Source organism: Perca fluviatilis, chromosome 2 (assembly GCF_010015445.1).
Source record: "Perca fluviatilis chromosome 2, GENO_Pfluv_1.0, whole genome shotgun sequence".
NCBI classification, from domain to species: Eukaryota; Metazoa; Chordata; class Actinopteri; order Perciformes; family Percidae; genus Perca; species Perca fluviatilis.
In genome coordinates, this window is record NC_053113.1 from 27,911,955 (window position 1) to 27,922,837 (window position 10,883).

At 40.3% G+C, this 10,883-nt stretch overlaps 1 long non-coding RNA gene across 1 annotated transcript; it reads left to right on the plus strand.

Moving 5' to 3' along the window:
- Positions 1–7,837: 7,837 nt before the first annotated feature.
- Positions 7,838–8,676, plus strand: LOC120572709. The gene is made up of 2 exons (XR_005641477.1): positions 7,838–8,306; positions 8,411–8,676. It is a non-coding gene; the product is annotated as an uncharacterized LOC120572709 (long non-coding RNA).
- The last annotated feature ends 2,207 nt before the right edge of the window (positions 8,677–10,883 follow it).

A 10,883-nucleotide genomic window follows, 5' to 3' on the forward strand; every position in this document is an offset into this window, starting at 1 on the left:
AGGCCATTTTGCATCCCTCCAACCATTCAAATATTCAGTTTTTTTTTTTATCACATTCAGGGATGCAAAATGATGTCGGATCACATGTTCTGCTCCCTCTCATGTCTCCTTTTGGTCTCTATGTGCTTTCGGTCTGACCTTTGCAACCCTCACCACCCTGTCGCAGTAGCAGTCATGATGAACTATATCATAGTCATTAAATTGGTGTCACTAACAGCGATACTCCATTTCTTTGTGAAATCTCCACTGAGCCTTTTTAAACACTAGATGTCGCCAGTGTCTCATGGTCAAGGCTTTGTACCAGAATGATAAATTAAGGATTTATAGGTGTCATTTACATTCGAGAATCACAATTGGATGTCACCTTCTAAGCACTGAGATATTTTTGTCTTTTCCAAATGGAATGTCGTTTTTTCAGACCTTTTCAAAAATGCCATTTCAGACACAAAATAAGGCTTTATTTGTTCTTATAGGAGGAGTTGATTATTTTGAGTGGAGTGTTAAGAGTTTTTTTAATGGACCAATGCTCTTAAAAAAAACTAATTCCTTTTTTTTTTGTGTGTGGAGGCTCAGTAGAGAGGCAGACCCACAGAACATTTGGGGTAGTTGAAGTTAAAGTGCTCCCACAGAGCAGGTTGGTTTTGTCAGGGTGGTGAAACTGCTTCCTCATTTCACTCCATTCCTTGCCTCTCATTTATTTCGATTTGCACTTAAGGGAAAATGGACATTTGAACACTTTGATGTGTTCAGTGGGGGGAAATGCAAAGTTGTCTTAATCATGGGTTTATTTTCCTCCCATCGTATTGTCCTCGGTGACATTTCCAAACGTTGAATGGTGGTAACTTTAATGAGGATTACTCAGTTCTTTTTAGCTTTTAATCCAGTAAATTTTAATACTACGCTTCTTCACTTTACAGTGAAAATGCAACCAGAACTATTCACAACACTCCTTCCATCTTCCCTTGTCTTTTTTTGCCTTGCAGTTGCTAAGTCTTAGTTTGTTTTAGTTTTTTTCCACAAGTATAAATTAAAACACTACTATCCCAGTGAATAGTAGGCTCTTACATGTCTTTGATGTTCTGCTGCAGCTTTTTAATTTCAATTTTTCAACAATATCTTAGTTTAATTTGACACTAAATGTGATGCAAAAAGTGGAAATTCCTTGTCTTCCAAAAAAAAGCATACTTGTATTACCCCCCCCCCCTTCCCTCCCTCAATGGATTGAGTATTAGGAACAACCCCATCTTTGGAAGTTTTAGTTTGGTACCCAGTTTGCACATGCTATGGTATATCTGTTACCGTAAGGTTGTGTTTAAAACTGAAGCCCAACGTCTGTTCAGCGTTGAGAGAAGTGAACTGTATGTTAGCTATTTGGTCCAGAGTGAAGGACCAGCGTCAGGCTTGTGATATGAAGTGTAAATCTGTTTTTAATTTGTTTTTTTAGGTTTCTTTTTTTTTGAGTTTTTTTTTTTTTTGAGTTTTTTTTTTTTTTTTTTAAAGATCAGTTAGTGATCTAGTACTATAACTAAGCCAAGTTTGTAATTGTATATTTACTGTAAAATGTAGAACATTGAATAACTATTAAAATTTTCCTATAAAAGGAAGATTGCTTTGTGTGACTTTTTTTATTCGGAGCCTCACCTTAAAGAATTCCCATAGGCAGTATATAAACTGGACCAACAGATCCCGTTGCTCTGGACGGAGACCAGTGAAGGATATTAGAAGCACTTTTCCGGTGAGCGCTGAGCGTTACTGCGCAGCCTCCAACTGAGAGAGATGACGTAAATGTGAGGCGAGCAACCTGTCTGAAAGTTGTAAGTCTTCTGGTAGCTGTGCCAAGAGAAATCTCAATCATTCCCAATCTTGCAGAGACTGAGGGCATAGGTAGGCTATATGTAAGGAGATAACATAGGCACAGGCTAATTATTGCTAACTAAAATGATAGTTAACATTAGTAATTAAACCTAAACAGCTCATGTAATTCGAAACTGCCTGCGAGCTTCTCCGGTACTATACGGTAATTCCTCTACTATGCGACAGTAAGTCGCTTGGTTATGACACAATCGTTAGCCTATTTTTACAAAAACGTCTGCTACGGAGCCATAACGTGAGATGCAAGGTAATGGAACCTTTTATACATTGTCGTGTTTCTTTAGAAATAAACAATGGACAATTAGTCTTTAAACGATTCAGATGTAAAGTTATTCGCTGTCAAAGTGACGTCAAAATGAATGGCAGTCAGTGGAATGATAACGGGAGGTGATCGCTTTGTAGCATCAAAATGGCGCCATAGGAGGTTCGAGTTCTGAAGCAAAGCTTACCCCCTTGAGAATTCCGGCCAATTTTTACGTTAATCTTGATCGCTAAAAATATGCGTGTACTTTCATTTGAAAAAAAAACGACCCGAAATCGGTGCGGTCAACACAGAGTAGCTGCAGCTACATGTACAAGCTTCCACTTAGCTAAAACGGCAGTTGTCAGGGCAAGTTTTAGAGTGCGTTTGTGCCTCTTAACAGACATAAAATGCAATTAAATTGTCTGCGCATCATGAACAGGGCCCTTAAGTGACAACAAGATGCGTTTTCAACTCAGACATTTTTTTAAATTCACCTACCCTGTCTCGATTCTGCTGGTAGCTAGCTTGCCCTCTTAGCTGCTAGCTGCCATCCGTTGTAAGTGTGTTCAGACAAAATATGACGCAGCAGTTCCGTGTGTATTTTTACCTCAACCATTTTGTGTGTGATCGATCTGGTGGTGTTGGTGAGTAGGAGGCTTGGCAGTGTCGATTTGTGTGGTAGTTTTACCTGCCAAGCATCCTATTCGCCAACAACAGATCGATAAACACATAAAATGGATGAGGTACAAATACACATGGAACTGTGTTAAAAGGTGAATTAAAAAAATTTCTGAGTTGAAAATGCATCTTGTTGTCACGTAAGGGCCCTTTTCATGATGTGCAGACATTTTAATTGCGTATTGTGTCTGTATAGGGATCAAGATTAACGTAAAAATTGGCCGGAATTCTCCTTTAACACAGAACTCCTACCTTATTAAAGGGGCGTGACTCTTTGTAGGTCAAGCATTATGCATATCTCTGCGTGAGTCACAAATCAAGCATCAAAGGGAATTGTTGCCCTTTAATTGGATTCACACATATTAGTTCAAAAATGTAAGGCTCACTTTTGATTTGTGAACTTAAATTGTATTTGTATAGGTATCCAGAAAGACAAAGTCTGTAGTGATGGAAAAAAAGCTGGTGTGGCTTCATAGATGGTGATTAGTGTATAATTTGTTGTGAGATTTCTTTGTCAACTGTTTTCAAGGTCTAGAATTGACTTTTTTATATGTATATATATATATATATTTTTTTTATTTATTTATTTTATGTTATGAGAATACTAGCTTTGTGTTTTGGTAAAAAGCACTGAATGTAAACGTGTTTACAAGAAAACTCCACAAGACACATTCAAGATTATATGTGTAAAGATAAAAACGTGACAAAGAAATTAGGCTACTTTAGTGTCAATGGAGAGAGTATCTAAAGGGGGCTGAGGTAATGACTTTTATAGTGGCTGGAGGTGTTGGCCAGGTAAGTGAACTGTTCCATCTAACCTGCAGGAGAGCAAGAACAAGCGACCAGGTAAAGCATGGCATAGGCCCACCACAATATTGCCTTAAAGTTCCAAAACAATTGTATCAGTGTAATCCTGTTTTAGAGCGTATTCTCCCTTTAATGAAATATCAACGTTGCAGTCTTTTCTTTTCTTTGTGGAACAGGTTGCTGTGAGGACACCGACACTGACTGAAAGTTTGTGATACTTTTTGTGAAAGTTGAGTCTGTGTTCAAATAGAAGAACCTGAAAGCATTATTTCCTCAGTGGCTGAAAAAGACTGACAGCAAAGATCACTCACTCTTTCACTTCTCCCTACATCCATCAGCAGACATCCAAACCGGGTTGTGCAATAACCACCAGTCACACAGATAAAGCACTACTGAACAAACACTGACACACACCTCTCAAATGTACAATGCCCCACCAAAACACACACACACACACACACACACAGTCTCATGTCTTTATCACTGGCAATAGCGCTTGCTGCTTACGATGCGGATTAGAAGATTCAGTCTGTTTTGACAGTAATAAGACAAATGCTGTCAATGTCATAAATATATTAAACCTTTTGTGGATGTTTCAAGAAGTATTTTCCATTCAGATAACTGACATCACATGATACGTGTGCACTGCCCTTTCCCTGTTATGTAGTCATATCTTGTTTATTCCTTCCAGTTCCACGCGGGCTTATCAGAGCTCTAATCAATGCCAAGACTATACAGTATTAACTTCTGCTGAACAAGTGACTAATATGGTATGAAGTGTTCAAATCCACTGTACAGCAATAACTTTAAAGTCAAAGGATTTTCAGATAAAAGCATATTCATGAGTAAAAGCAAATATTAAAAGGGGCTAATATACATAAAATGCAGTACATACAAAAGTAGTGAATAAACTGTTTAAAAAACAAACAAATCTGAGCATTTCGTTGTTTTTAATTGCCAGATGAAGTTGAGGAGAGTGTTAATGACAGTGACCACAGAGGTTCATAATTGAGTAACTAATGATTTCATTCATCCACTGGGATCCTGCAGGCCAGTTCATGCAGCAACACATGGCCTCACGGCATCATGTTTAACTTATTCTGCATCTGGGAATCTGCAGCTTTGTCTCTGCATTTTGTTTTCCAGTCTACTAAGCTTTCGTTCAATCACAGCGTCTTTTTTTTTTTTAGTTGGTATTTGTGTAGAAACATTCATCGTGCTATTATGTCAACAGCGTCAGATCACAGTATACACTCTTTATTTCACAATAGGAGAGCATGTGATCTTTAATAAATAGCAGAAATGTGTTGTTTTAATTGTGTAAGTACACTCAGTATGCTGTTTCCCCATCATACAGCCTATTTCCACACAGCGGTGCCACCTGCTCAGGCTTTCGCTTCCTATCTCTGATAATAGGAAGGAAGGAATACAACATTCTGCAAATTCACACCTGATATTTATTAAGAACTGAAAGGTTTTGACACTATCTTCAAATTATGTTTGTGTCTTTTCCCTCCAGGTTTCCCATTTAATATACTGTGGTTAATCTTTAATAGTTAAAAACTAGACTGGGTGCTGTAGGATGTATACATGTTTAAGCTGTCAGTGCATATTAATATTAATATTAATATTCAGCTGACACAAACAAAATACACACAGCTCTTTAAGCAGACAACAGGCAAATCATAACATCCTGTAGGAGAGGCCTCTCTCAGACAGTGCTGGGCATACTTTGCATGGACACATAATCACACACAATTAGGTCTGACAGTAGACAGTAGTTTCAGGGATTTTAAGTTCAAGTGACAGTGATTGACAGTCTGGAAAAACCAGATGCAGGTTGTGAAGACGTTTCATCTCTGATGGCATTTACAGGATAATAGCGTGTGAAAACAGCCACTCATGCACAAGTTTGAAATGAAGACTTTAGTTCAAGTGGTGTACATGTATGTCAGGGTAATCAGAATACTGTATTTGCCAGGAAGTCTTTTGTGGGAAACATAAACACATACAAGGACTATTTGGTTCAGCTTTGGGTTGTTGACAGTGAAACTATTACTCTGCAGCCATCAAGACCATCCCAATGGTGAGCAAAATCAAATTCTAAATACAAATTTTGTTTAATTAGGTCCAGATTTAACCCTTTTACTTGTGCATTCCCACAGTTTCCCCTTCACGAGGACGCATTTGTTACTGTCGAGCATTTGGAGCTGTGCTATTGCAGAACCGAAAAGAAGGGTGGACTGAAATGACACGTTTAGATCAAATAGGGTCTTTCGATGCTCCACAGATGTTACAAAATTTGCTGATTAAGCTTTGAGCAACTTGTTACTGAAGGAACATTAACTTCCCTGTCTGCACATGTCTCTGTTTGAACATGATAAACGAGCTCATTCAGAAACAAAGAGGTTGGATCCACTTTCATAATTCATTTTCTCTGTAATTGGCAGAAAGACAGTAGATAGATTGATAGATTTGTCTCCGTTGTCATCTTTCACTGTTCTTACATGCTTTGTGTTTGTTACAGTTGGCCTTAAAATCATACACGATAAAACAAATTCCTATATGCAGATGTTGCAAAATAACCAATTTTGTGTTTTCTGTACAAGCAACTAACAGATAATGAGTCATCCTGTTTCTCTTTCTTTCCCAGCTAATTCCTGTGAACAATACACTTCGCTTGAATTGAAACTCATGGCTCAATAGATACTTTCATCTCTCACACGAGCACACACTCTAAACTTGGACTTGTTTTTTGGCTTCGTTAATCACACGTAATATAATACTAGTGCAGTGCCCGTTGAAAATGTGCCTGTTTGGAACGGGCCGATTGCTTGGCCTGTGGTATTGCTGCTTGTAGATTTCATCAAAACCAAATTGTACCCCAAAATGACTTACAGAAGGACCCCAAACCACTTCAAATGCAACTCCCCTGTATACCCTACTACTAACTTACTGATTTACCTGACCCGAGAACGTTGCAGATTCAGAATGTAATCACAAAATATCACAATGAAAATGTGGAGTAACCAGACATTAGCGTTATGGACTCATGGCAGTGTGCTACCCACCTGGCCCGTTATGAGAGCTAAACAGAACATATCAGCGTTAATCACCACCAGAACTGGACTGTTTGTGTGTGTGTGTGTGTGTGTGTGTGTGTGCGCAAAGAGAGAGAGAGAGAGAGAGACATGGTGTTGTCTCGTGTCATATGATCGTTAACGAATTTCAGCAGAGGTGTTAATTTCCATACAGGTTTAGTGGCTTGACAGTTAACAGTGAATTGGGGATTTGATTTGTGTGGGTATTTTGGCGACGGTAATGTTAGTAGTTAGCAGTAGCCTATAAGTGCTGTGTCTGCCCGGTTCTACGGAGGCCACAGCACGCAACAATAAGACAACACGTGCAAATAAACCACAGCACGCACTAATAAGACAACACATGCAAATAACCCACACCACAACGGAAGTGTTTCCAGGGGACACTTTTAAGTGATGCACACATGCCTCAACCATTGGCTTTCCGGTACATAGACAGACCAACAACAGGACAATTTTAACAATTTTCGCCATTTTATTCATCACTAAATTCACTTCTGAATACGTTTTAGGCGAGAAATGAACTCTTTAGATTTCGAATATAGGCAGTCTTGCAAAAATCGTTGCCAAATTGACAATTTGTTTAAAAGTTTTCGGAATTGAGTGGCTCCATAAAGTGACGCATCAGCCAGCTCGAGCCTGCCGGGGCCGCTAGCTCGTCGCTCAGTCCTGCTCAGAGACCCTGCTCTAAGCTGGAGGTTTCTCAGACCGGTCTCGTAAATAAGAAGCTTTCATTTCGCCGTTGATGGATTATTTGTTTAAATATCACAACACATGTCCATTTTAAGATTAACGGGAACCTGCATTTTCGGAGTTAAACTCCACAAGTGCTTGCAGGCTTAACAACCTCGCTGTCCGGCCGTCACACACACACACACACACACACACACGCCGATACATAATAATAAAATACTGAGCACCCTACATGTGCCAGACTACCAGTAGGCTACATTCATTTAAAATTAAACATTGCAGTTGTTGCTGTGTGGAGCGTCTGTCATAGTGTGATTGGTTATGTTGGTGTCATTGATTCTTAATTTCCCACGAAGCTGATCGCGGTTCTAAAATCTAAAGAGTTCATTTCTCGCCTAAAACATATTCAGAAGTGAATTTAGTGATGAATAAAATGGCGAAAATTGTCCTGTTGTTGGTTTGTCTATGTACTGGAAAGCCGATGGTTGAAGCACGTGTGCATCACTTAAAAGTGTCCCCTGGAAACACTTCTGTTGTGGTGTGGGCTATTTGCATGTGTTGTCTTATTGTTGCGTGCTGTGGTTTATTTGTATGTGTTGTCTTTGTGATGGTTAGGGTCGGCTGGCTGTGAGTTTTCTGTTTTGTTTACTATTCTCTAGTTTGTTTCTCGGTTGGTTTTCTCCTCTCCTGTGTTTTCCTGTTTGCCTGCCTCTCTGCCTACTCTGCTCTCCCCCTCCCACCGCTGCTGCCAGCTGATTGAGCGCACCTGGTTACCATCCCATTATCACCGCCTCCCGCTGCACACACCTGCCTCCCATCTACAATCAAGACCAGTATTTCTACCCCGGCTCAACAGACCATCTCCGCTTGATCGTTGCTCCAGTCACGCTGGTGAAACACAAAGCTACAACTCTGTGAGACCCTCGTTGTTGTTGGTTTTTTTGTGTGTTTGTTATCTGAACGCTCACTTACCTGTTGTGTCTCTCTCTTTCCCCGTCACCATCTCCATCTTCTCCAGTCAGCTGGCTCCACCACACGGACCCCCTCCCTCGGCACCCTGCTCCAGCCTCTCCTCGCTCCCTCGGCTCCTCGGCTACGGCTTCCCCGCGCTCCCCTGAGTCCCCAGCCCCAGTGTCTCTCCCGCGGCTCCCCGGTCACAGCTCCCCTGGATATCTCCACCCTCCAGTTCCTCTAGCTTCCCCGCAGCTGCCCCCCCATTCCCGGCGTCTGCCTACCCACTTCCCCTTTCCTTTCCCCTTATCATTAATAAACCTTTTGTCGTGAGCTCTGCGTTTGAGTCCGTTCTGTTCCACATGTAACGGTCTTATTGTTGCGTGCTGTGGCCTCTCAGGGCCACCGTACGGTTCAACTCTGAGATTTTCTCGCATTGCACAGCGCTGTGAAGCAATAATCTCCGAGATTACGTTATGTTCTGCCTCTGTTTAGAAGTGGTGAATGTAGGCTACAGCTTACAGCAACTTAATACTATATAGTGTCTGACTTTTGTTTGATATTTAGTGTTGGCAAATGGCTTTTTGTTGAGTGTCAGCAGAAAAAAAAGACACGGAAAAGCGTAGCGCCTTTTTTTTTTTTCGCCAACCTTATTCCACACAACAGTCGCAATGTTCCTTTCAGCTATCCACCCGTGCTCCAGGAAAGTGAAGAAAAGTTAGTTTGGTATATCCAGCAATCATGAAGCTAACGTTGGAAGCAGGGAAAGAGTCAAAGGCGGTAACCCCCCTCGTTCTGCAGTCATCTGCGTGTGGCGTGCAGGTTACCTTCCCACCAAACATGCCCCCAAACACGGACAATGATGTGACTCAAAAACAGTGTCTGGTAGTTTTGCATGTGTGGGATTCTGAAACTTTATGTCCTTAAATTCGGGAATTGTTTGTTTATTCAAAGTCAAAGACAGTCCAAAGTAGTGCTACATTGTAAATTTTTGTGGGTCTGAGGTGTATTTCACATTTTAGTTGCCAAAGCTCCGCTGCTTTCTTCGCCCCTCTCTGTCTCTGGTACTGCGCTATGCAGTGTGAGAGGGGGAGTGGCCAGCGGCAAAAGCCAATGTGTTCTTCTTTTACCAATATATAGTTAACGATATCTTTTGCATTTGTAATCCAAACAATGGCAAACTTACTCGTACCCGTAGCAAGCCACCTGTCAAGTTTGAAATCCATTGGACTAACGGTTTGAGAGATATGCAGACAGACAGACAGACGTTTCTGCAATTTATAGATAGATAGATAATATATAATATACTATAACAACACTTGATTCAATCCACATTAACAGTTGGTTTTCTTTCACTTCTTTCTCTGTTATGGAAGGTTTGCCGCTTATACTCCAGGTTTTGGATTTGACAGCTACAGCGCATGGAGTCTGTTCAAATCAATCATTCACAATCATTAAGATATAAATTAAATACAGCGGGGAGTGGCTCAATAACAACATGAGAACAGACAGTTATCCTCCTTTTAGTAACATCTGATATTAAGTCAGTTAAAAATAGATGATTAGACTATGAAGGGCAGAGTCATTGGGAGTAAGAGTGAGGCCATGTGGCTGTGACTCAATGGCCACAACACTGAAGACAAAAGCATGAGAACATAATTAACCACAATATTTAATGTAGTTTGAAAACACAGACATTGGACAACAGTGGTATCTTTCAGACCTCAGGTCTCTAACTGTAATCACCAGATGGGATCCAAAGCACAACCATTACTTCATAAATACACTGGTTGGCCTGCTGTTTCTTATCTGTATATTCTGTACTTCACCACTGCTTTAACATGGGTACTCAAAATTGAAATATCTAAAACACGCCACACATATGAAGTTATTTTTCAAAAACATTCATTAAGTAGGCTACTGCAAATCTGAAGGCACAAAAGGCACACTGGGCAGCAGCCACAACAGTTTCCATGTACACCTATTTGTTTAAAAAAAAACTCTTTAGGGGTGTCACTGACATCAATTAGTAATCAATGAATTATTAGTGCTTTGTGATGTTTATTGGAGGCTATTATAGCAGGTGAGTTGTGCTGCCACATTTGTATGTCTCTGTTGTGGCTACTTCTTATCAGATACACTCTGATTGGAACCGGAGGCTGAGCAGGAAACCGCAATGTTCCCAAATCAAATAAGAGCAGCACAATAAAAGTCTCATAAAATCCCAACGAGATGAGACACAGTGATACATGAAAGCCAGCTGTTACTCAGTGATGTTTTGCCAAAAGCTGTCAATGTTTAATGTCAATGCTCATGACCTCAGTATTAATTGAATCCTAGCTATTACCCTGCTTATACAATGGCCACTTTCCAAAGGGGAAAAACTATTCAAAGTATTCATTCACTTTTTGAAGTGTGTTATAATATGTGTCATTTTAACTCTCGATTTCAACATTGACTTAACTGGCATGAGGCATACATTGTTGCTAATATTACTTGCAGTTTACTATTCCAAGCGCCTTGATTTAGAACAGTGATCA